Here is a 27,937-nt window from a genome sequence, read left to right as displayed (position 1 = left end):
GTTGTTGGAATAATGCTTCTGTGACTAAGCTATCTTTTGGTTATTTTGATGAGTGGGAGTGGCAGACATGTCAAATCCAAGATCTTAGCCATTGGAGATAGTGTTAAAGTTATAAACTAGTCATAGAATATACTTAGCATTATGCTTACATTAAGATATTCATACTTAAAGGCATGCTTTTAAAATAAAGATTTTAGGGATCATACAGTATGCATATTTTTTTTTTATGAAAATTTGGCTGATTTCTTTTTCAGTTGCGCATATACATTTTTTTTTTTAGAAACATTCATTAAGGGACTAAGAATAAACGAAGGGTTTGTTCATAAAGAACCTAAGTTATGGAATATAAATGCATGTGATCATAGAAGATATTACTCTCTTGAGTAGATGACATATTCTATGGTTCGTGTGTTTTGTTCTTTAATGAACGTTGGGCCAGTGCTTACACTAAGTGGGAGAATGTAAGTATCTCCTCACATATAATATAATATAATATATTGTATATTAAGTGGATGTTGTGCAAGTAAATGATTAAGTCAATAAGTAATTTAGTCAGTTAGGTAATATATGATATTCAGTTTGACTTTAACTGAATATCTGCCTATAATGATGGCACATAGGCTTTTGGGCAATACATGCAGTCCTTCCACAACCATGGTATTCAGCATACACACACCATCTAGTATTCAGGAGAGAAGTGGTAGACAAAACACTAACGTTATCCTACCGGTTTACCATCCCAACAGACAATTCCAACAGCTATGGAGAAAGATATTCAGACGATCCTAAAGCTTCCGCTGTTACAAGGTCAGGTTCCTCGTGATTTAAGTTTCCTTCCGTTTATGTTAGTTTATAATAATATCTAACATTTTTACCATTTTGAGACTCATGATTTATAACAAAAGTTCTAGTAATATAATCATTAAAGACTTTTTTAAATAACTAATCGATGTGCACTATCTCAAGTCTAACTTTCTTTTTTTTTATTGGGCCAAAAGAGTTACAATATTCTTGGCGGCGGAGTCAGAATCTCATTTGTAATTTTATAAAGAGTAAACCAAATATAATTCCCCTCCTATTTTGAACTCGAATCCACCCCTTATCTTTTTAGGTAGTGGTGCATTTGCCAATTCATAGGCACCCAATGTATGGAAGCCACATTAGGGGAAAAGTGGGAGGGGAAATTTAGATGGGATAAGAAGTAATTTCCTTTTAGAAATCATTTTAAGGGTGTGCTTGGAAACCCGGAAAATGATTTTTAGAAATCATTTTCCGAGTTTTCAGTGTTTGGCAAGACTTGGAAAATTAAAGTCGTGGAAAATCAATTCTGATCAAAGGGGAAAATTACCTTGTTTTTCCAGAAAACAACTTCTCATTTTTTTTAAAAGGGAAAGTCATTTTCCAGGCCTCTTTTCTTCGTTTCTTTCGGACGTTCTTCCTCAGCCATATTCCCGGACGTTCTTCTGTGACCTCAGCTTTCCGCGATGTTCTTCCTCGTCGACAATCCAGTCAACTTTGCAGACACAATCGACGACCGATAACGGCAGAACCGTCGCCGATCGCCTTCTACCAAAGAAAGCAACTAGTTGGTCACCTTTTCCAGCGAAAACCGACCAACTGGTCACTTTCCATTGGAGAAGGCGACCAACCGGTCACGTTCCATCTCTGGTAGAAGGCGACCGTCGATGGTTCGGTCGTCGCGGGTCGCCAATTTTGTCTTTGGAGTTGACCGGATAATGTTTAGGGTATTTGATTTTTTTTTTTTTTTGCTCATTTTCCAGAAAATGAACCAAACATACAAAGACACTTTTCTGGAATGCAACCAAACACTAGAAATGAATTTTTTTTTTTTTTTTTTGGAAAATAACTCATTTTCTAGAAAACATTTTTCCATAAGTTATCATTTTCCAAAAGTTATTTTCCTGGTTTCCAAACACACTAAGATTAAATGTGATGACCTAACTTGAGTGGTTGGCACGTTAAAAATTGATTATATAAATGGCGAGTTTGGTCCCTGAGTTGTAATAGTAGTAACGACTCAATCCCTGAGTTATGACCGTATCCATTTTTAGTCCCTCGGTTATGAGCGAAGTGGCGCATTTGATCCCCGACCGTTAAAACTGACGGAAAAATTAAAAAATATTTAAAATTTTAGGGTTAAAGTAGGAAATTCACATTTTATTCACTTTCTTATATTGAAATCACTTTTGCAACATTATTTTCAACTTCCTAACATTCTATTTCAAGGTTCTTCAATTTCAAAAGTAATTCAATAATTTTTGTATGACTTGTTAGTAACTTGAGTCTCATATAAGGAACCTGTGACTTAGTACCAAGGCCTTTGCACAGGGCCCCAATTTTTTGGGGCCCCATAGTTTTAAAAAAAAATGTATATGTACACGCAGTATATAGGCTAATAGGCATTGCCGCCGTAATACACAACTCCTTTGGCGCACCGCGCAAGTGTTGTAGTGCGCATCCTTATGTCCCTATCACCCCTAATCCCTAATGGCATTATGTATACAATATATTACATATTAGCTTGAGTAAAATCGCTGCTTGTTGCGGGAAGGCGATAGGGATAAAAATGAGTAAGAGATTAAGTAAATAGATGTGTTAAAATTCTATACCTTAATGTTTCTAATTTTTTAATTCCTATTTCAGTGTTTTTTATTTCGTGGGCTATTTGGTTTAATTGTTGGGTCACTTCTTTTATTTCTGTTTCTATCTTTATAATTGTGTTGTTGGCATCTTTTACTTCTGAAGTAATTTCATGTTTCATTTTATGATATTTTTCTTGAAAATTATTGTGAATTTCTTTAAGAATTTCATAAGTCCTTTTTATTTCTACTAAAGCTTCTTTGTTTACTTGTATTCCTTTATCAAGTACTTTAATAATTTTTCCAGCTGTGAATTTATCCTTACTACTCATAATTTTAATCTGGGTATTCGAAATTTTTAAATCTTTGTAAGTTTTTAAATTTTTTTGTAAGACTTGTAAATATTTCTCTTCTTTTTTCTACTGCTCTCTTTTCAAGTTCTAATATCTTTTTATCTATTCTATCTATATTATTTATAGATTGTTTGCATTTATCATAGTGGTAATTTTTTCCCATCGGATTTTCACATGTTATATATTTGACTCTATGATAATTACCTATTTTATACCAATCCCTTTGTTCTTGTCTTAACTTATTTTTATTATTAATAAATTTATCCCACTGTTTGAAATTTTCAGAATTATTACTAGTTGAAGCTTCTTTGTTATATTCCATTTTAATATTTTCCAAGATCTTTTAAACCTTAAAAAAGGTGGATAAGTGATTATTTTTATTTAATACTTTCAAGAAATTTATAAGGCAGACAATATGAACAAACATTATGTTACAAGCAGAAGTAATCTTCATCATAGAGATCATTTTTCATTGAATTAAAACTTCTATAACCTCCCATCAATTTCTAAACAACATACCCCTTCAGATATTACTCTTAAAAAATTATCAAACAATGTTAGCTTAACTCATACCTTGTGCAGACTTATCAGGTCACCGGATACTCAACCCTTCCTGCCCTTCTGTTCCCTTTACTGTTCACAGAATACCACGGGAGATAGGCTAGAAGCTGGGAGTCCTCAACAGATCTTCCTAATATTTCTACACAATATATGGAGTGTGGCTAACAGATGTTTAATAATTTTTCTAGAGCTTTTCTCTTCTTTGGGTAATATGTTTATACTTTTGATAGTTGGTTATAGAAGAAAGAAAGTTTAGAAAGCCATGAAAAGAAACAAGGATTTTCTGAAGAAAAGAACTCAACTGATGACTTCTCTGATCTCCAACTTTTCTGATCCTTTTATTAAACAAAGAGGCTCCTTATATAGAAAACCTCGGTAGGAAACTTACAAATATTTTACAACTCCTAAGTGATAACTCTTACAAGAAAAGTCTTCAAGCTAGGTACAATAACATAACTACTACATCAAGAGTTTTCAAACTAGGTACACCCTAGTACAATAATAAGATAACTACTACATGTAAATATTTCAAACTAGGTACACACTAGTACAATAATAAGATAACTACTAAGGTGTCTTTATCTCTTTCTCCTTACATTTTGTCTTCTAGCATTTTTGTCTTCTTTCTTCTTTGCTGATAAGGCATTTCTTCATGATCTTTATTTGATAAAATATTGCAACTTGATTTTGGCTGATCATTTTTTCTTCTCTTGAGATTCCTTCCTTTAATACTTGCTGATATTGAGTTTCCACCAGTAATAACTTGGATAATACAGATTTAATATTTCTGATATTATTTTGCTGATACGTCCCTTGGACCAGAAAATTCTTGATAATACGCCGCTTGGGCCAGAAAACCATAATACTTTGAACCGTAATACGCCACTTGGGCCGGAGAACCATGATAATATTTTGATAATAATTTGTTAGTACGCCCGCTGGGCTGAGAGCCGTTGGCTTACTGTAGTTTTTTAGGCTACATTGGGCCAGTTGATAATAATACTTGATAATACACCCGATATTACATCAGGTAAGATAATACATCCTCAGCTCCTTCAGAAGGGATCTTCAGAGCTCGGACCTGCCTTGATATTATTTTGTTTTTTCCTCTGCTCGATGACAGTTGTATAGAACTCAATAGTAGCTGGATCATGCTGATGTTTTAAGTTTATTAATTTATTATGCATTTCTAATAGGTCAGTTGGATCACTGGTTATCATGTCAAAATTATTATAATATAAGGTTATTATTTCTTCCACTTCTCCTCCTTTAGTATGTCCTATTACACTGGTTCTTTTATGTCTTAACATATCTTCAATTCTTGATTTTAGAGTTAATATTCCCCATGCCCTTTTTTGACTCATCCATTCCTGAAAATTTTCTAAGGTGCAAGGGATTTTCATATTTAGACTAGTATTATCTCCTTCTATGGTAGTATTTCTTCTTATTTTAAATAATTGGCATATTACTATGGGTTTTCCTAAGAAGTCGGTAGATGCATCAAAAAATTGTATTCCAAATGTTCCACTTCCATATGTTTCCATCATTTTCAAAAGTGAATCCCCTATTATAGTTGGTAATTTGCTAATATTATACATTTCTTCATTTACTATTATTTTATCTATAAATCCATAAGTAAATAGTTTATATACTGCTGTAGGGTTTGCATCTTCAGTGCATAAAAACCTAGGATATTTTGTTAACTTTCCTACTCTTAATATAGTATCATTAGACTTATATTCATAAAATTTATGAACAAATTGCACTTTTGGTCCTGTGACTATTAGGGTACTGACAATTTGAGTACGTGACTTTCAAAACTCTCAATTTAAACCTTTAACTACGCAATTATTAGCAGATTTGGTCCTGCCGGCCAATTTTGGCCGAAAAAATGTAATTCTTTTAAAATTATTTATTTATAAGGGCAAAATGGTCATTTAACGTCATTTCTTCTTCTTCTTGCGTCTGCTCCGTCTCCCAACTCTCCTCCTTCTTCTCCGCCGCTGGTTCCAGCTTTGTTCGTGATCGGAGACTCCGGCTTTGTTCCGGCGTGGAGGCAGGCCTGTTACAAGCCCCTTGTCGCTGATTGTTACATTAAAGGAGCAGAAGCAAAAGATACATTGATACATACAAGCTGCGGCAACCCTTATGGACCAGAAACTGGGGAACATAGTAAGAGCAGAATGTTCTCACAGAGTTTACATCATGTGTTGATATAAGACATATGATAAATTCGACTTCAACAACAATAATCCTCCTGTCTTTTATCCAGAGAGTTGAAGAAGATATAACAAGATAATATATATATATCAACACACACTGATCCAACCCATCATGATTATCATCAGAATTATAATCTCAGAAGTAAATTAAAATTTTTAAAAAAGTGAATTCTCTTCAAACAACAGACTCATAACCTGACCCTTTTATCATCGTAGTTTAATTTTAGTTCTAAAGGATGATTTGGGATTTTCTTGTTTTTTTTTTTTTTTTTTTTTTTTTTTTTTTTTTGTCACCATCCTTTTTCCCGGCAATAAAAAAAGGAAAATAAAAAATCAAGTAAATACTACACAATCAATTTGGCTTCCATTGATGATAAGGAAGCCAAGATGAGCCGCCGGCACCGCCGCTGCCGCTGCCGTCCGTCAGAGACATAGAGCTGTGCAGTGAAGATCGTTGGCTTCGGCATCGACGCTGTCTATCGGCGACGGCATGTTGAGGTCGAAAGGGAGCGGCTATCTGAAAGAGGAGGAGACGAAGTTTTCGTAGTCCCCGTCTTCGACGACGGAGGAAGATGAATCGCAGTCGCTGTGGCAATCATCGGGAACAACCGGCGGCGACCGGGGATGGTGGCGAGAAGGGATCGCCGGCGGCGTTGTCGTCTGTGGCCAGGGCGGCCTGGGCCCACTAAAGGACTCCTTTAAGCTCCTGTTACAGCGGGAGATGGGAGCAAGCAGTGGTGGGAATGGAAACCGAAACAGAGGAAGAGGTAGGTGCTGAAGCCTTGCTGCGTTCCGCGTGGCAAAGCTGGCGGAGCTTGGTGGGGACGTACCAGATGGAGAGGCGGGGGTGGGCATTGAAGATGGCATCGACATCCCAAGTTTGGAGGGCAGCAATGGCGACAAGGGGCTTGTAACAGGCCTGCCTCCACGCCAGAACAAAGCTGGAGTCTCTGATCACGAACGAAGCTGGAACCAGCGGCGGAGAAGAAGGAGGAGAGTTGGGAGACGAAGCAGACGCAAGAAGAAGAAGAAGAAATGACGTTAAATGACCATTTTGCCCTTATAAATAAATAATTTTAAAAGAATTATATTTTCCGGCCAAAATTGGCCGGCAATTTGGCCGGCAGGACCAAATCTACTAATAATTGCGTAGTTAAAGGTTTAAATTGAGAGTTTTGAAAGTCACGTACTCAAATTGTCAGTACCCTAATAGTCACAGGACCAAAAGTGCAATTTGTTCTAAAATTTATTTATTACATCATAAGCTACTTAATTTTGTCTGCTATAGTAAAAGGGATTTTTGTAGTGGTGGATGATTCTGATTGGTTAATTAATTTTGATGAAAAGGTTTTTAAGGGTTCTAATACAGTTTTTACAGGTGAGTTAATAACATGTTCTTCCTTATGTTCTTTTAATATTTTAATAAGTTCTCCACATTCTGCTAAAGTTTTTAAGATTTGTTCATGTTTTTCAGTGATTTCTGCTATAGCTTTCTTCATTTTTTCATTGAAACTTTTACTACTTGTCATTTTTGTACCTGCTCAAAAAATCAGCTAAAACATTTTTAGTTCCAGATATAGGTTTAATAGTGAAATCATAATAACAAAAGAAAGATTGCCAATATCTTCTTCTATTTAATTCTGGCAAAGGATCTATTTTATTCATAATAAAGGCTCTTACTTGAGTATTATCTGTTCTTACTACAAATTTTACTGGTAGTAAATGATAATGAAATCTTTTTATTCCTAATTTTACTGCTAATACCTCTTTCTCATTTATATGATAATTTTGTTCATTAGGTTTCCATGTTCCTGATCCATATCCACATATTAAAGATTTTTCTTTGTCTATATCTTCTTTAGTATAAGCTACTAATACTGCTCCCCATCCTATGTCACTAGCATCTGTATATAATTCTAATTGATCATCTTTTTCTGGTAATCTTAATTTTGGTAAAGATTCTACTTTTTCTTTTATTGTTTTAATAGCATTAGTATGTTCTTCTTTCCAGTCAAATATATTAGATTTTTTAATTAAACTTTGTAAGGGTTTTCTAAGTGTTGGTAAATCTTTAATATAGTCTGATGCATAATTTACTATTCCTAAGAATTGTTGTACTTCTTTTTTATTATCTAATTTTTCTTTAAAATCTTTTATTTTTGTTGTGTTCTTGTAGTTGTAATCCTTCTTCTGAAATTATATATCCTAAATATTCAATTTTATTTTTAAATATTTCAGATTTCTTTTCAGATAATAAGATTCCATGTTTTCTAACAGTTTTAATAAATTCATTCAAATGTTCTACATGATCTTTTAGAGTATTACTATATATATTAAAATATCGTCTACATATACTATGCAAAATTCATTTAAATTTCTAAAAACTTGATCCATCCTTCTTTGATATATTTGTGGTGCATTTTTTAATCCAAAAGGTAATACTTTCCATTCATATTGTCTTTGAGGGGCACTAAAGGTTGTGCTTCTTTAGTAAGTTTTATTTGCCAAAATCCACTTTTACAGTCAAATTTACTAAACCATTTCTTACTAGCTATTCTGTTTATTAAATTTCTTTTATATGGTAAAAAATATCCATCAAATATTATTTTCTTGTTTAACTCCCTATAATCAATTACCATTCTAGCTTTTCCTCTTTTTTGCTCACTATGTTTTCTTACTAGGAAGGCTGAGCTACTGTGTGGACTAATACTTTCTTTTATTATTCCTAATTCTAATAATTCTTTTATTTGTATTTCAAATTCTTTTTGATCAGGACTATATCTTATAGGTTTACTTCTTCTAATATCATTTGGATTTATTAATTTTATATCAGCATATATCTTTTCTTTATCCCATAAAGTGATAGGATTTTCTCCAAAATTTATTTTTAATAATTCTAAATATTTTTGTTTTAATTGTTCTAAATTATTATTTCTGTCTATTTTAATGTTATATATTTTTAGGAAATGTATTGGTAAAATTCTTTTTAATATTACCCATTTGTTACATGGTGTTAATAGGCTTAATGTCTCGCTATTTATTACTTGTGTTTTGAAAAAGTCTAAAAAATTATTTCCTAATAATAAAGGGTGTTTCATATTATTTTCTTGGTATACTATTGGTATTTTAAATATTAATTTATCTAATATAATTTTTACATCTTCAGCTATTACATCTAACTCTTTATTATGTTCATTAAATCCTGAGACTTTTATTCTATGTCTGTTTGATTTTTTCCATCGGTATGGTGCTATTACTTCTTTTTTAGCTAAACATATATCTGCTCCGCTATCTATAAATATTTTTTGTATTGCCATTTTATTAGGTTTATATTCTACATAGGTTTCTATACAAACTGCTACCATATTTTATCCTTATATAATAAATGATAATAATAAATTTCCATAATTTTATCTTTTAAATCTTCTCCTAATATTTCTTCTAACAAATTTTCTACTCTTTTTAAGGTTATCATTTGTTCTATGAAGTTTCTTTCAATATTTTTTTATGAATTTTATCTGCATTAATACTAACCATCCTTTTTCCATTATTCTGAACTTTCTTCTTCACTACTTTCATTATTACTAAGTTCATTAATATTTTCTTCTTCTGGTTCTGTTTCACTAATATAAAATATTTCATATTCATACCATTGGTCATTTTCTTCTTGTATTTGCTCTAAGTTCATGATAAATTCAGTAGTATTAAGATATTTTACTCCTTTTTGTTTTAGTTTAGGGCATTTATTTGCATAATGTCATTTTTCATTACAATTCCAACATCTACATTCGTAAGGTTTTTTATTTTCTCCTTCTAATGGTCTCATATTCTTTCTTCTTTTTCTAAATTTTCTCTTATTTCTAAATCTTCTCCTATTTTCAGGGGTATTTCTATATTTTCTAAATTTTTTCCTTTTATATCTCTTATAATATGGTTTATAATATGACTTGTAGTAAGATTCATTGTTTCTGTTTTTCCTATATTTCTTATATTTTTTAGAGTATTTTCTTTTCCTTCTTTTGTCTTTATAGTCTTTGTCACATCCAAATATTAGTCTTTTCTCTGTAAATCCACATATTTCTCTTAATCCTTTTCTCTTATCTTTTTTAATCTTTTGTTGTATTCTATATTCTTCACATTTTCTCATCAAATATGATCTTAATACTCTAATTCTTTCTCCTAAAGTATTTTCTTTTGGTTCATATTGACTATATTCTTTAGTTATTTCAGTATTATATGGTGTTGGTAGATGATCGTAGTAAAGTTGTTGATATGTTATTCCTTCATCTTGAGAAAATCTTGCTTCATAAAAGAATTTACTAAAACTTATAGTATATTCTGGTAATTTACTAATTTTACAACATTTCATATTGTTCAAATTCATTATTATTTCTGTTTTTCTTTCTGCTATTACTTTTTCTTGTGATACAAACCATCTTTCTCCTAAAAATTCTCTTTTTAATACTATGTCAAATATTGACAACATGGATTTCCAATCTGTAGCATAATTAGGTGCTTGTGCTCTAAATTGAACAGTTATAGTTTCAAACCAAAATCCTACTTTTCCTATTAAGGTTTTTGATATTAAATCATACACATAATCTAGATTTGAGGTACAGTTTGAGTTCATTAGTGCTATAAACATTCCTAAGTTCCAATCGTGTATTCTTCTATTAATTTCTTGTTCATCGTATACATTATCTAAATCTAGAAAGTATCCATTTCAATTTACTCCTTGACTCATAGATCCTACAAAGTCTTTGAATTCAGATTGTTGTCCTATTGGTATGTGGTCTGGTAGACTTGTTTTTCTTCTACTAATTATTTTTAAGTTTGGATCTACTATTTCTCTTCAGGATAGTCATTAGCATCTTCATTTATTATGTCTTCTGTTTCAGCTTCTGTTTCTATATCATTATTTCTTTCAAATTCTTCTTCTATATCGCTTGTTGGTTCTTCTTCTATTATTGCATTTACTGATTTCATTTTTCTTAATACTTCTATAATTTGATCATTTTCTTTAACTATTTCAAAATCTTCTTCTTCTTCATCTACTAAACCTTCTATATATCCTACTATTTTTAAATCTTTTTTATTATTTTCTATTTCTTTTCTACTATCATCACTACAAGTGTCTATGCTACTTGTATCACTTATCTTATTTTTTCCTTTCAATTTTTTCATAGAATTTTGTAACGCTTCTATTTCTATTTTTAAATTATCCATCTCTTGTTTCATTTGTTTTAATTCTAGTTTAGTCTCTTTTAATTCTTTTTTGGTATCATAATAACTATGTTTGTATTTTTTATATTTCTCTATCCATTCTTTATTAGAATTATTTATTAACTTAATATTTTCCCTTTTTAATTCTTCTATCTGTTGTGATTGTTTTTCTATTTTTAATGCCAAAAATTCTGTATATTCTGGTTTTTCTATAAATACTTCGTTTTTTTCTTTTTGATTTTTTGTTTTTTCTTCTCTTTTAAATTCTTGTTTTATTGGTTCATACTTATATCTTTCTTTATCTAATATTTCTTTTCCATATTTTTTAAGAAATGTTTCTATACTATTTTCTTCTGTCATTTTAAAATTTTCCTTTCTTACTGAGTAAGGCCAATTTTTCTATTGTTTGTTTTACGGGTTCTGTTAATTGTGGTTTCATCTTACTAATATCTATCATAATTGGTTCTTTACTTCTTCTCCAAGCATCTATAGGTACTATTTCTGGTTTTTCTTCTAATGGTATAAGGTCTATAGTTTCTTTATTTACTCCTGAACTTTCTATCCTTTCTTCTATTTTTTGTTTATCTCCATTGTCTAATACATCTAGTTTTTCTAATATCATTTTAAAGGTTGGTACTTCTGATGTATTCCATAATTTAGTTAATTCTTCTTTTACAATTTCTTGTATGTTTAATTCTTGTATTCTTATTTGATGTTCTTTAATTTCAGTTAATATTTTTACTATGTTTTGTAGTTGCTCTTTTATTACTATTTCATTCCATATTTGATCTATTTTTTCAGTTAAATCCATTCTATTTATATACTCTTTTTCTCCATCCTCCTTCAAGTATTATCCATTCTTTTCTTGGTTCATTCCTTTTTTCTTTTAATACTTTAATTTCATTTTCTATTTCTTCTTGTCTCGATGTATATTCTATATATTTTAATTGTGAAACTATTAGATTTTCTTCTATCATCTCTTTTATTTGTTTTAATTCTTTTTCCCTCTTTTCTATTTCTTTTGATATATTCATAATCTATCTATAAATCTAATTTTTCCTTGATCATTTATTTCTACTCCTTCATTTGTTATTTTATATCTTATCATACTCAAAAAATCATTTCCTAATAGTAATTCATAAGGACTATCATATTCTAGTACACCTATATTAATATTATATTCTAAATCTTTTATTTTAAATTTTAAAATTATTAATTTGTTTACTATTATTTCCCTTTCATCATTTGGTAAATTATATATTTGAGGTTCAATCGTAATACATTCCTTTTCATTAATTTTATTTACATGTATAAAACTATTACTTGTATTTGTAGTAATTGTTGCCATTCCTTCCGTTACCATCATTCCATTAAATATTATTACTTTTATTTTTAATTTATCAGGTCTATTATATTGATTATTTACTAAATCTAGTTTCTTGGGTACAAATTTTGTTTTTCCTGATTCTATAGGTCTTGGTATGATTTGTTTTTGAAAGCTTATTTTACTTCCTTGTACTATTGGTATTAATTTTTCTACCGGTTTTATTCTTCTATTTTCAAAATCCATATATATATCTTCAGGTATTGTAATTTTAGAGTGTTCTTTGTATGCTATAGGTTCTAAAATTTGTTGATATAATTTAGGTACTATTATTTCCATCTCATGTTGTTTTCTTACTTGGTGATTCCCTGTTAAAGCATAAATCATTTTTGTTTCTATACTCATTACTTTGCATCCTTGAGGCATTTTAATTCCTTGTAATTTGTAGTACAGAGTTAAAGCTAATTCTTTATGTTCATCTTCTAATGATATACTAAAATCTGGTTGGACTGTGAATTTTAATTTTTGATAAATTAAATTTCCTCTTACTACTGTTATTAAAGCATCTAATATATTTCCTTGTATTCTATCATCTGATATATATATTTCTATGGGTGTGTCAACATTTTTCTGAAAGTATCCTTTTATGGTAAATTCTATGGCTCCAAAATAAACATTTCTATATCTCTTTGCTTCTGCTTTTGATAATTTTCCTAATTCTCTTTTTAATATTTCATCTGTTATTAAATTTATTTTTGCTTTTCCACTAATAGTTGTAATATCTATTGCATTTTCATGTTTTTGTACTATATATCTTATGTCTTTATTTCTATCATACCATTTTGTTTTAAATATTTTATTAATGGTAAATTGTGTTTTCTCATTTTTCATTTTTTCATAGATTTCAGGTTTAAAGGTTAAAGTTTGTGTTACTCCACCTTCATAAGTATCCATTTGATAATGTGTTTCTGGGTCTTCCATTATTTTTTCTTTTCCTTTATCCATAAGTTAATTTATCAATTTGAAAATAACATTCTTCTATAATCTTTTTATATTGTCTTATTTCTCTTTCCTTCTGATTTTCTATTCTTAGCTTTTCTTCTAGTAGTGTTCTTATTTGTGTATCCTTTTGTCTAATTTCTTCTTCTTTTATTGTTAGTCTATTAGTTAAACTATTTATTTCTTCTGAAGCTTTTATGATTTGAGTATCTTTTTGTAATATTTCTTCTTCTCGTTGTTTTATTATTTCTAAACTTATTCTACAACTTATAATATGTTGATTAATATCTTATTATATTCTAATGGTTTAGCCGCTATATATTCTATTGCTTCCATTTTTTAACAAATATAATACTTATTTTGTTCATATAATCTATTTATATATGCTTCTATAGTATTAATTCCATTAATTGTATCATTTAATTCTAATTTTATTAATAACCATTCTTGTATGTTTTCTTCTTTGGTATTATTTAATAATTCTTCATATATTCTTAATTTTGTATAATATTGTTTCAACATTATTCGTTGTTTTCTTAATTCTTCGCTGTAAATATGCATAATATCACTTATCTCTTTATGGCTCTGATACCAATATCACTTATCTCTGTATATTCTGGTTTTTCTATAAATACTTCGTTTTTTTCTTTTTGATTTTTTGTTTTTTCTTCTCTTTTAAATTCTTGTTTTATTGGTTCATACTTATATCTTTCTTTATCTAATATTTCTTTTCCATATTTTTTAAGAAATGTTTCTATACTATTTTCTTCTGTCATTTTAAAATTTTCCTTTCTTACTGAGTAAGGCCAATTTTTCTATTGTTTGTTTTACGGGTTCTGTTAATTGTGGTTTCATCTTACTAATATCTATCATAATTGGTTCTTTACTTCTTCTCCAAGCATCTATAGGTACTATTTCTGGTTTTTCTTCTAATGGTATAAGGTCTATAGTTTCTTTATTTACTCCTGAACTTTCTATCCTTTCTTCTATTTTTTGTTTATCTCCATTGTCTAATACATCTAGTTTTTCTAATATCATTTTAAAGGTTGGTACTTCTGATGTATTCCATAATTATAGCCCCTCATACCAATAGGACAACAATCTGAATTCAAAGACTTTGTAGGATCTATGAGGGACTAAATTGAGCAAAAACACAAAAGTATGGGACGAAATTGAGCGAAACATAAAAGTCTGGGACGATATTAGGTCACCAAAGTCGTTTAGGACGAAATTGAGAAAAACCACTATAGTCGAGGACGATTTTGGGTATTAACTCATTGAATAAAATGATAAATATAAAAAGACATAAAAGCACGTGGGAGCTAATATCGTCCCAGACTTTTATGTTTCGCTCAATTTCGTCCCATACTTTTGTGTTTTTGCTCAATTTAGTCCCTCATACCAATAGGACAACAATCTGAATTCAAAGACTTTGTAGGTTACATATTAGCTTGAGTAAAATCGCTGCTTATTTAATATTTATACAAATCTCAGTATCTCACAAACAGACTTTTGTTGATGCAATTTGATAGAATTGAAGAATTTTTCTTGATCACACAAAATTACAAATTCTCAAATTATTCAATTCTTTTAACATGTAATTAAAATTATGAAATATTTTACAATTTTTGTTTATTATTTTATTTACATGACTTAATAATTCTGATTTCAGAATAATATATTCAAGAATTTGTTTCTTGATTAATTATTTGTTCATAGAGTTTCTAAATAAATTCTTATTTTTTTCTTTAGGGTTTTACAATTATGTCATCTAGAAACTATTCATCTGAGTTTGAGAAACGTAAAAATAAAAGAAAATTTAAGCAACTAACTCAATCTCAAAAGGGAGCTCTTGAAAAATTCATTACAAAAGAAACCCAAATAGATGTGCAAAAAGATGATGCCAAGGAAAAATTGTTAGATGCTAATCTTCATATATAGAAGATCAAGATGATTGTGTGATTGGAAAAAAAAATTAAATGGTAGTGTGCACAACGATTATAGGTATCATTGTGACAATGAAAATAATAAGAATGTTGATAGTTGTTTAGATGATGTTGGTCACAATGATAAACCAAATGATTCGCTTTTATTTGACATATATGATCCAAGAAATTGGGATGCCCTTGATTCTAAATTAATAGATATTCATGAAAAAGATGGTCTTAAAAGAGATTTATCAATAAATAATGGTCCTAAAGATAAATTCTTTAAAAGATTTTCGTCAGCATTTTACACAAGACATTTGCCAAAGGGAGAGAAGTGTGATCGAGATTGGCTTGTATATTCAAAAGAACTTGACAAAGTGTTTTGTTTTTGTTGCAAGATTTTTTAAAAAGGTATAGGAAAATGTGTTTTGGTAAATGAAGATTTTAGGGACTGGACACATCTTGGTGTTAGACTTAAAGAGAATGAAACGAGTGCAGATCATATGTCTAACTAACATGACAATATTTATATTTTGAATTTTGACACAACTTTTTGAACAACTATTATTTATATATACAAATAATTTTAAACAGGGGTCCTATTTAAGATATTGCACAAGACCCCATTTTTTATTGGAACGACCCTACTCAGTACAAACAAGAGAACACTTGATCATTATCTTCAAGCATGTAAAACACACCATCCTAAAAGTTTCTGATTTCCCTTACTAAACATAATGATAATAAAACCATAACTTTTGAAATACAAGAAGATATCAAATTTCTCAGTTATTTTTATGACAAATTCATCAAAGGAGTAACTTGAGATTTTTATTAAGAAAAAAATCTTTCGCAAGCTCTGCAGTAACTTATTCAAGAATCGTATATCTTGACAGTATATGAAAATTATATATATATATATATATATATATATATATATATATATATATATATATATATATATATATATATATATATATATATACACACACACATCACATGTGGTCATGTTGTTAGGTGTGGTCATATGGTTAATTACATGCCATTAGATTAGATAGATCCAATGAATCACATTAATCAAGATTCTTCAAGTATTTCTGCACACATTCTCCTACCCACCGAACTGCAAGGGTAAACTCGTCATAAGGCACCGGAATAGGGAAACTCACATTGTTGTGTGTTTTGTTTGTGTAATTGGTGTATTATTAGCCTTGCTCTGGTGTACTTGTAGATTCCCATTGGTGCCAAGTTCAGGTGCAACAACGCCTTCCCGTGTGGTCACTGCGGTCGCACCAATTGTTATACAAATATACACAATCCATGTTATCAAATGCACAACAAAAAACATACACAAATTAGGTACGCTTCACCAAAAACGCGTCATTAGATATGAATAAATACAACATACAATGTTCGAGAATACACTATTGGTGTGTTTCACTGTGGTGTATTTTATTACACAATTGGTGCTTGTTGTTAACCTGTTGGTGTATTCTGGACCCCGGCCGCTATAAATGACCACTGTAATTACCATAACACCCCCACGCGCGAAAATCCTCAAAATTAGCCACTGCCGTTAGATTAAACTGATTCAACGACACAGATACGACCACACCGCCACACCTAATGACATGACCACATATGAGCGCTCTTCTATATATATATATATATATATATATATATATATATATATATATATATATATATATATATATATATATCACATCCGTCTTCTAAAAAACCAGAGTAATGAATGAGGAACCTAAGACTCAGTTATGAAATTCTAAAAAATTTTGTAACTTCTAAAAACGATTATTGACTAGACTACTGCATATGAAAAAAATTTTACATGCTACAAATCTCAAGTTATTCCGTTGGTAAATTTCTCATAAAAGCAACCTGACAAATTTGACATCATTTTGTATCTCAAAAGTTCTAGTTTGATTACATTTGTTGCTTAGTAAAGAAAATTGAAAATTGATAGGATAATGTTCAGATGTCTGAAGACAATGATCAAGTGTTTCTTTATTTGTGCTAAGTCTTAAGTTTGTGATACGAGAGCCAGGTTCCTAACAAGTCATACTAAAGTTATTGGGCACGAAATGCTTTTAGAATTGAATAATCTTGAAATAAGAGGCTAAGAAGTGAAAAATAATGTTGTGAAAGTCGTTTTGATAAAGAATAAGAATAAAGTGTGAATTTTCTACTTTACCCCTCAAATTTTAAATATTTTTTTAATTTTTTCATCAATTTTAACGGTCAGGGACCAAATGCGCCACTTCGTTCATAACTGAATGACTAAAAATGAATACGATCATAACTTAGTGACTGAGTCAGAACTTGAGTATAACTCAAGGACTAAAGATGCAATTATGCAATTTTCTCTTTACAATAGTCAGAAGATTAAAACGGACATTTTCCCAAATAACGGCTATGATAAGTTGAAAATTAAAACCTAGAGTTGAGTGGTTGACTTATATTGTTAGGATTTAAGAGTTAATTTTTGCACATTGAATTTTGACAAAAACTTGTGTTAAATCGTTTCACGAATCTTTGTCCGTGAGACGGATCAGGTTAATATGTAGTGTAATGTAATACTTATATTAACAAATGTAATACTAAATCAGAAATAAAATGTTTATTACTTAAATGAGAAAATTTAATACTTTTGATAAAAAATGTAATATTTTTACATCAAAATATAAAAGTATTATATTTGTCATCAAAATATTGTGTTTTCCCTTATAAATAACAAACATTTTATTTTTGATTTAATATTAAATTTGCTAGTATAAATATTATATTTGTATATTGATTCGACTCGACCAATACATCTCACGGATAAAGATCCATGATACGGTCTCACACAAGTGTCACCTCTTGAATTTTTTATAAAACAACCTGGCAATAGGTAATAGGTTTAGAGTCGAAAAGTTGACGTTAAAATACACATAATGTACGTATAGTTGAAGAAAATTTTAGAATAAAATATATATTTTTGTGAGCGTGCTCTTGGGCGTACGAGCGTGTTGTTCAAGTAGTTAAGATTGTTGGGAGATGACTATCGAGGGTAAAACGTCGTCAAAGATTGTTGCTATTTAGGTACGATAGATGTATATATATATATATATATATATATATATATATATATATATATATTTATATAGGGAAGGGATCAGGTGCATTTGTGGCTTCCCGTGCAGTTATGCGGTGGATTAATGTGCGTGAGGTTTATACTTAATGTGCGTGAGTGTTGTGCTTAATGTGCCTGAAATTTGTACTTAATGTGCGTAATGTTAATATATATGCGTGAGTTTTGTACTTAATGTGCTTGAGTATTGTGCTTAATATGCGTGAGATTTGTGCTTAATGTGCGTGAGTAGTTCAGAATTACGAGCTCAGAAGGAAGCAGAACAGAAAACTCACGCAGATTAACGCCCAAGCTTCTTGTTACTTCTTCCTTCAATTTGGCCTGGATTCTGGATTATCAGATACCTTCAGTGTAGTTGAATGTTTATATAGATGATGCACGCACAGCAAAATTTGCACACCAGTGTGGATTTCTGTTGTATTATTCTCATAATTCTTAACCACCATAGCCCGCCTCCGCATCATCATCATCATCAGGGAGGGGGCAATGGCTACTGGGGATGGGGAAGAAGCTGACATCCATATTTTCTACTGCATTTTACACATTCACGCACATTAAGTACAAATCTCAGGCACATTAAGTACAACACTCACGCACATTGAGTACAAATCTCATGCATATTAATCAACCGCACAACCGCACGGAAACCTTTCACTATATATATATATATATATATATATATATATATATATATATATATATATATATATATATATATATATATATAAAACTCTGAATTGAATTGAATTTGAATTAAACGAATTAATTAATTAGGAGTAATTGACCCTGTTTGATAAATGGTTGTTAGCTGATAGCTATTAGCTGTTAGCTGATTGTGTTAATTAGAGAGTATAACTAGTTGATAACATTAGCTGATTGTAGAAATGTGTTTGGTAAATTAGCTGTTAGCTGATAGCTGTTTTGTATAATTTCTTTTCTCAAAATGCTAATTGAAAAGTTCCTTTGAGTAGCTTTTTGAATTTTAACATTTTGGAGCACAAACAACTAATTAACCAAATACTTATATTGATTTCTAAACCAAGTTAAATAACTACTAGTGGTCAAATAAGCTTAAATTGACCTATAGACCGACTATTTTACTAAACAGGGCCATTGTATTCCCAAAATTTTGAGGTTATCAGCGTACGTAGTGTATCCTGTTGCATGATACGAGGTGAGGTACGGTATGTCCACGTTTAGATTATGTTTTGTACTCGCACGGGCTTAAATTAGATTAGTGGTTTAATAAACAATATTTAATAGAAGAGATCAAGGTTCAAAAACTGACAACGACAATGTAGGATTATGTTCAAAGTGCGTAGATCCTTTGCGCCAACGGCATTTGACTCTATTTGTTGAACCACTAAATTACCGTGAGTTACCTCCTCTCATATTCTCTATTGGGCGTGGATACCTTTAGGTTTGGAGATTTATTATTTTGGGAGAAGATTAGTTTTGTAGTAAGAGGACACGTGTGGATAATTTAATGTAAGACGATGCATTTATAGCCAAATTAAATGTCAGGTGTGGTGGCCGGACAAATTAATTAAAGTCGGATTTGAAACAGAATTAACAACATTGATTGATTGGAAGATTGTTTAAAGTTTGAACGGTTTATGATTTATCTTTTTTAGTGACTCTTGAATATAAATTGTGAGATTTATGATTATTATTGAATAATAACTTGCGAAACCTAATGTATTTTAAAAAAAAAAAAAAGGATCATTTGTAAGCAATTGTGAAGAATGGTGGAAGACTGAAACGTGGTTATTTATTTCTTGTGATTCCTTCTTTCATCTAGCTTCATGGAGCGATAAAACCGACTAGTAATATCTTCCTTTAATTAGTAAAGAAAAAAAAAGTGTGGGACCCATGAATATTTTGTTGGGACTTGGGAAGTTTAGAGACAGAGAAGTTGTTTCCTCGAATAACGAGAGATCATCGCATGGCTGATGGCTCGTCCTAAAGACTGGCATGTGTCCGCACTGAATTGAAGCGAGTTGCCGTGGCAAGTACATGCGCATGCGCATGCCACGTGAGATGACCATGACGACAAATGGATATAGGCATATGCTGATGTGGGACACGTGAGCATGCAAGTGTGTGTTCGTTAAGAAAAGATAAGCCAATTTCTATTCCCGACTGATCGCTTTTCTATGTTCTCATGGGCATGTTTGGTTTATTAAATAGGTCAGAAATGAAATAACTATTTTTGGAATAGATCTATTATATTATTTGATTTCGTCATTTTATTATGAAAATAATATTTCTAAGAATGAGTTATTCCCTTTGCAAGGGGAATATTTATTTTTGGGGGGCTTGATAATTGATATTAGTTATTTCACATGCTCTTGGGAATAACTTTTATATTACAAATATAAAAAATAACACACACACACACACACACACACACACACACACACACACACACACACACATACACACACACACACACACACACACACACACACACACACATATATATATATATATATATATATATATATATATATATATATATATATATATATAGAATTAGGTTCTGGTGCGGTTGGCAGTCGTAGATGCGGTTTTGGGATTAAATTTTAGTCATTGATCTTGCTTAAATCAAAGTCCAGATTACCAATTTTTTTTAAAAAAAAATACGCGGAGGCAATTTGATAATTTTTGCTTCTAAGTTAAATTTAAGGTGCGTAGGTGCGTGAGATTTGTGTTTAAGGTGCGTGGATTTTGTGCTTAATGTGCGTGAGTTTGTGCTTAAGATGCGTGAGTTTTGTGCATAATGTGAGTAGTTGGTAAAACTTAAAGTGCGTGGGTTTTGTGCTTAAAGTGAGTGAGATTTGTGCTTAAAGTGCATGGATTTGTGCTTAATGTGAGCCATTTTAAAATCTTAGGTGTGTGGGTCTTGTGCTTAATGTGCTTTGTTCTGTCCTTAAGGTGCTTTGTTTGTGAGTTTTAAGGTGCGTGATGATTTGTGTACTTAAGGTGTGCCATTTTAATGCCTAAGATGCATCCAACTGCACGGGAAATCATTCCCGCACCTGAACCCTATATATATATATATATATATATATATATATATATATATATATATATATAACTTTAATAAAAGTGAATATTGTTAGATCCTTAATCGGAACAAAAAAATGTCGGTACGCCATATGCTCAACAAAATTGTACTTTGTGCTTTTCTAATTGTACAATGCCAACTTAAATTCCTAGTATAACCTCATTCTTCTAAATTATACCAAACTCACTGTTAAACTTAACAATTTTGTCTAAAAAGTTTAGCGGTGGCAAATTTGAAGTTTCCGTAAAATTAAATGGCAATTACTGTCTAGGACTCAATTTCCGTAGCCCTTCTCCTCCACTTTACCGCGATGAAGACTGCTCGCGCTTGAGCCTCCTTTCATCGGAAGCAAGAAGAATCACACACCTCCGGTTTACCGCGATGAAGACTGCCCGCGCCTGAGCCTCCTTTCATCGGAAGCAAGAAGAATCACACACCTCTGGTTTACCGCGATGAAGACTTCCCACGCCTGAGCATCCTTTCACCTAGGTCTTCATCGTATTTTCACTAGAAATTGGTATTTCGAAAAATCCTTGCCCGAGCCACAGCTCATGATTCTAGAGCTACCAGGAAACAAGTAAAGGTACTCCGGCATATAATTGTCGTCTGTTGGTTTTCTTGCTTTTTCATTGTGTTTTTCAATCTTTCAATGTTTCAGGTGGGGTCTAAAGTCATTTTTGTTGTTCTTGGTGGTTCTGTTAGATAGCATATGACCTAGAAGAAAATATTGTACAATAAATTAGTCGATGAGGAAAATGAGTTTAGGGAAATAGCATATTGTTCATCAGAATTACAGGCAGAAGAGAAGCTGAGTTTCATGATTTGACATCTCTGTTTCATGTAAGCATCTCTTACTCTCTTTCAGAAGATAATGAGATTAGAGAAATAGCCTATTGTTGTAGCTAAAGAGAAGCTGGGTTTCATGATTTGGCATATCTGTTTCATGTAAGCATCTCTTACTCTCTTTCAGAAGATAATGAGATTAGGGAAATAACCTATTGTTGTAGATATTCATATGAATATAAGATATTCTGTCCCATAAATTATTATAGTATACTGTTTCAATTTGGTTGCTCACAGTATTTTATGGTTCTTTATTTGATAACTCAATGATTTTATGATACTTTGATTTAAGTATCTATTGTTAATTTAATGGTACTATTTGTAATTTGATTCGAGGTTAATATAATCTAGTACATTTTTTTTTACTACGACTTGCATTGAGCTCTTCTTTAATTTTTATTTAGTTATTCGTGTCTGAATTACTTCTTTTTCTTCCTATATATGATACTCCCCTCACAATGAATAGTTTGTATGTATATGGTGTTTGCGAGTTCTGACTGTCAATTTAGAATTGATATGGTTGATTTTGAGTATTGATATATTATGGTTTATGGGTCTGTAATGCATGATGAATTAATCAATTTATGTGGTCCATTGGTTTTTTTACATAGCCTTCAAATCACACGAGAGAGATACACCGAGGCAAAATTTGAACGAGCGACTGATTTTAAGGTATGGAATCATACTCCACTCACTTGCTACCTTTTGAGGTTAATGAATTTTCTATGTATGCCTTGATTATGGTGAGTGTAAATGTGTAAAAAATGCAAAGGTATATGTATTATTCACACCTATAATTTAATAAATGGTTTTTCCGTTTTGTGTTGCACACTCCTTTATTTATTTATTTGTGTTAATGTAGAAAGATCAGAATTCACAATTGTATTCTCATTCATGAGTTTGAATTTATTGTTTTTAAAATAGCTATGTTATGGAGTCTCGCGATTGTGAAATCCCTGAATCCAGTCGTGAGGAGAGGAATAGAAAACATAGGGAGCGGTATGCTTGTAATGAGAGTCTACGTGCAGAGAGGAACTTGAGACGCCGAAATGCTTACGCAACAATGGATCCTTCTAAGAAACGCAAAATGCTAGATGATATTAATGAAAAGCGTCGCGGCAAAAGTAATGCAACCAAGTCTACACTAACCGACGTCAATGCTGGTATGCTTTTTAATAGTCAAATTTGTCTTACTATGAATTCAATTCTTCAACTTATGGACACTGGGACTAACTTGTTTACATGCATTTGATTATACATCACTTGATTATGCAATTTAAAAAAATATTCTATGATATTTCAAAATGAATAAAGGTCCTTCACAAGTAGTACTCAGAAAAACTTCTCAAGAATGTTTACAACACAATAATACTCTTTCTTCTATTCTCGACTAGTCTTTTGTGCTAAAAGATTGTTCTCCTTGTACCTATTGTAAAGCAACGCGGTTCCAATATGAACCACCTGGATTTTGTTGCTCCTCTGGCCAAGTGGTTTTGGTGTCTAACGAAATGCCTCCGCTGTTGAAACAATACTTCTGTGAGAAAGATGAAGTATCACGTCATTTTCAAGCATGTGTTCGAACATACAACAACACATTTGCATTTACTTCATTAGGAATCCACAACTATGACAAAAATTTATCACGGAGGAATAAATAAATCTATACATTTAAGGTCCAAGGACAAATGTATCATTTTATCAATGATCTGGTGCCTGAAAATAAACCTCCTAAAATCTTGCAGCTCTATTTCTTTGATGCTGAGCATAAGGTTGAAAATAGAATCAAAGGGGCAGAACGAATGGATGCAAGTTTTATTATCAACACTTTCTACCGTAACACAGATCTTTCTTCGCGAGCTCGTCTGATACTCTAAGCAAGATCCGATTATTGACAGTGGTGTTGGTACAACAAAGGACGAAACATTTTTTTTCGAGGAAAAATGGGAGGCTCGACCCCAATATTCGCTCTCCCTTATAGAATTACGAGGTCCGACCTTACTTAGCTAAGCAAAGTAATCAATCTTTGTTCGAGGTTGTGTACGCCAGCCCCGACCTTGGAATTCTCTAGCGGTACATGGTACGAGACCCGCCTCGCTCATTACCTGACAGAAGAGTCTATTTTTGGCTTATTACATATATGTTGGTCTGACCAAATTTTTTTTTATTATAGTGAAGCATTTCTTGATTGTAAAATTAGTCTGAGTTCGGCAAGTTTTACCCTTCCAGGGAGGGAGAAGGGCCGAGGCCAAGGACTTCGGACCAACAGTCCCCGGATCAGTGTGAACTACGTTGGCTGAGCCATGGTTCACGGGCCAATTCTGATTTTTTAAAAACAAAACATATATATTACTCGCTTAATGCATACCCTAAGGGGAACGAGGTCCGACCTCGCGTAACAACCCCGACGGAAGAGCCTAATGGTCCGGTGTCAAATGACACGGGTCGAAGGGCTATCACCCTAGGGGGGCATGAGTTCTGACCTCGCGTACCAACCCCGATGGAAGAGCTTAACGGCCTGGTGTCAAATGACTCGGATCGAAGGGCTATCACCCTAAGGGGGCACGAGGTCCGACCTTGCGTACCAACCCCGGCGGAAGAGCCTAACGGCCCGGTGTCAAATGACTCTGGTCGAAGGGCTATCACCTTAAGGGGGCACGAGGTCCGACCTCGCGTACCAACCCCGACGGAAGAGCCTAACGGCCCGGTGTCAAACAACTCGGGTCGAAGGGCTACCACCCTAACTCCCTAAGGGAGCACGAGGTCCAACCTCATTTGCCACTCGACGGAAGAGTTTTTGGACCGAGAGTACCCTACGCCAAATAACTACATACTACGTAAAAAAAAACAAAAAAAAAAAACAAAACAAAAATCAAAAAGCAAAAAACAAAACAAAACAAAATCCTGCGAGCATAAATCTAATAAGTGACCCCGCGTCGTCTGGAAAGCTCGCTCTCGAACGGAGAGGATTCGGATCATAGAGCTAAAAGCCTAAAAGGTGTTGGAACAAGCAAAATATTTTTTCAAGTTGACTTTGAAGCATCCATCCAAGCATGGAGCCTCGAGCGATTTCAATTGGGCCAAACGTTTACTCTCTCTCGTTGTCGACTTCTCGCAACTTAGAGAGTGTGAGACTGATGATGGATATATTGAAAATATATGGCCCAATAATAAGGACCCGGGTCTAGGAGTCCATAACCCGAGCAACCCAAGAATATAATTTGAGCGACCCAAGAAGGGTCCAGGATTTCGGAGCTCGCCTTTGGCCCGGAATGGTGAGTCTTGATTTAGTCTCGTGGCCCACCATGTGGACCTTGATTTAGTGTTATGGCCCACCATATGTCGAGGTATATTGGTTGGGTTTATTTCTTGTATAAGTAGCTATTATCTAGCCTAGCCAAATCATATTCAATATCATTACAACACATTCATTGTAATATCTTTATATTAATTCATCCAATCCTACTACGATCCTACTCGTTTATACCTATTTTACACATTTACATATTTTAAGTAAGATTATTAATCCGTATAATTACATACTCCAGGTCAATTTTCTCCATCAACACACACACACACACACACACACACACACACACACACACACACACACACACACACACACACACACACACACACACACACACACACACACATATATATATATATATATATATATATATATATATATATATATATATATATATAGCAGATGGATCAGGTGAGAACCATATGCTCAAAAGAGAACTGAGAACCAATCGCAGCCGTTCACGTGTTCAGATCTAACGGATAAGAAAGATTGTGTGTTTTTATTTTAAATGCGGTGTCATTTTCGTAAATAATTAAACTTTGAAGTGCAACTAATTGTGTTAAAAGTGCAAGTAATAGTTTCATATAGTGCTCTTAAGTGCTAGTAAAATGTATTAAAAGTGCTATAAATAATGTAAACCGAGCATCAATATCAAGTGCACCAATGTGAAAGACTTTATCATTAGATGCACTAATGTTAAAAATGTAAATTACTTGCACTATTAAGTGAAAATGGTTGCACTCTTAAGTGATTTTTCTTGCACTTTTTACTTACACACTTGCACCAGTTACTTGTACTTTTTACACATGTTACTTACACAAAAGTTCGAGTTATTTATGAAAATACCACCATGTTTTTTTTTTTTTTAAATTACATCTAATCCATTAAATCTGGACACGTGAACAGTTGCGATTGGTTCTCAGTTCTTTCTTGGGCATTCGTTCTCATGATATCCATAGATTCATTTCCAATCAATGGTTGAGATTATTAGAGATTCTCAAAGTAATTAAAGATATATTGAAATCAAAAGGATTGAATAGTATTTGTAGTTAGTTGTCTAATTATGGATAAAATAGAATTGGAATGTTAAGCATTATATTAGGGATATTATGAATGGAAATTGATATTCTAGATTATTTTACCAACTTTGATGAAGATAAATATTGCGTGAAGAAGAGCTGGGTGAAAACGAACGGGTGGGAGTGCAGGAACAAACAAGGATCACAGTAAAGGAATGACTAGTAGCATTATAGGTATTTGCATTTACGAGTTCCGGCGTGTGCATATGTTGTTGAATGTGTGTGTGTGTGTTTTTTTTTTTTTTTTTTTTTTTGTGTTTCGGTGGTTGGACAAACTAAATGTTTTGGGATGTGTGTGCGTGTGGTAGTTTTTTTAGAGTGTGTAACGACTCCAACTAGAAAATACGTAGTTGTTGGTTGGTTGTGTGCTTGTGAAAAGGGCGTAGAGGTGGGAGCGTGGGTGCATTTTAGCGTGTGCAACAAGCCAAGAATATTAAACCGATCACTGTAAAAGTGAGCTTAGGTGGAGGGTGCGTATACGAACATGCGTATGTGCATATTGTGCAGCAGCACAGGTATTTGCATGGACGTGTAACAGCATGTGCATATGTTGACGACCGTGGGTTTTTTGTTATTTGTTTTCGGGGGTGGACGAACTAAAAGTTACGGAATGTGTGTGAGTGTGGAATGGATTTTTTAACACTGTGTGGAGGTTCCGTATACGAACATGAGTAGGTGCATAGCGTGTGCATATTTTTAGGATATTTCTTTTTTAATATATATTTTTTTAACTGTATGTTTTGTTGGACGGCCTAAATGTGTTGCAATGTGTGTGCGTGTGGTACAGATTTTTTGAAAGTGTGACAGCACATTAATTTTGATGTCAAACTTTAAATGATGTTAGTTTTAGTGGCGGGTGCGTATACGAAAACGAGTTCGTGCATAGCGTGTGCACATGCGGGTAATAGGGTTTAATTTTGTCGACATGAACTTGTTAAAAAACTTAAAATGTAGTTAAATTGTTTTTGTGAGGCAGGTGCTCTACCCATGGAAGATGATGTTGCTAGCGAACAGTGTCTTATGGATGTATCACCCAGTGGTTCCAAGATTTGGGTAACGGCATGCGACCCATCCATAATACCAGCGGGAGGGGGGGGGGGGGGGGGGCAGGTGTTTGCAACATTAGAAGAAGGTATTGACTTCTACAAAAAGTACACTTTTGTCGTTGGGTCTGATGTGCGCCGAAGTTCAATCAAGAAGAACAAGTACGGAGTTATCTTGAGAAAGAAAATGGTTTGTTCTCGTGAAGGTTTTAAGGGAACAGAACCGACAAAAAC

The 27,937-nt window shown here is 32.3% G+C and overlaps 2 long non-coding RNA genes across 5 annotated transcripts; one reads left to right on the top strand and one right to left on the bottom strand.

Annotated features, from left to right (window-relative positions):
* Positions 1-2,200: 2,200 nt before the first annotated feature.
* On the bottom strand, positions 2,201-15,940 carry LOC109147144. Its single transcript, XR_002048551.1, has 3 exons — positions 15,851-15,940; positions 7,006-7,015; positions 2,201-2,305 (listed from the first exon to the last, which is right to left on the bottom strand). It is a non-coding gene; the product is annotated as an uncharacterized LOC109147144 (long non-coding RNA).
* A 5,806-nt stretch (positions 15,941-21,746) lies between these two features.
* On the top strand, positions 21,747-24,357 carry LOC109147146. Of its 4 annotated transcripts, none has more exons than XR_002048553.1 (3): positions 21,747-22,946; positions 23,199-23,437; positions 24,017-24,357. It is a non-coding gene; the product is annotated as an uncharacterized LOC109147146 (long non-coding RNA). The 4 variants fall into 4 exon arrangements; XR_002048556.1 differs by lacking the exon at positions 24,017-24,357 and having other exon boundaries at positions 21,747-22,271; positions 22,886-22,946; positions 23,199-23,527; XR_002048554.1 differs by lacking the exon at positions 24,017-24,357 and having other exon boundaries at positions 21,747-22,376; positions 22,886-22,946; positions 23,199-23,527.
* Positions 24,358-27,937: the final 3,580 nt, after the last annotated feature.

This window comes from Ipomoea nil, unplaced genomic scaffold (genome assembly GCF_001879475.1).
Source record: "Ipomoea nil cultivar Tokyo-kokei standard unplaced genomic scaffold, Asagao_1.1 scaffold1977, whole genome shotgun sequence".
Lineage (NCBI taxonomy): Eukaryota > Viridiplantae > Streptophyta > Magnoliopsida > Solanales > Convolvulaceae > Ipomoea > Ipomoea nil.
This window is presented reverse-complemented; position numbering and strand designations above follow the sequence as displayed.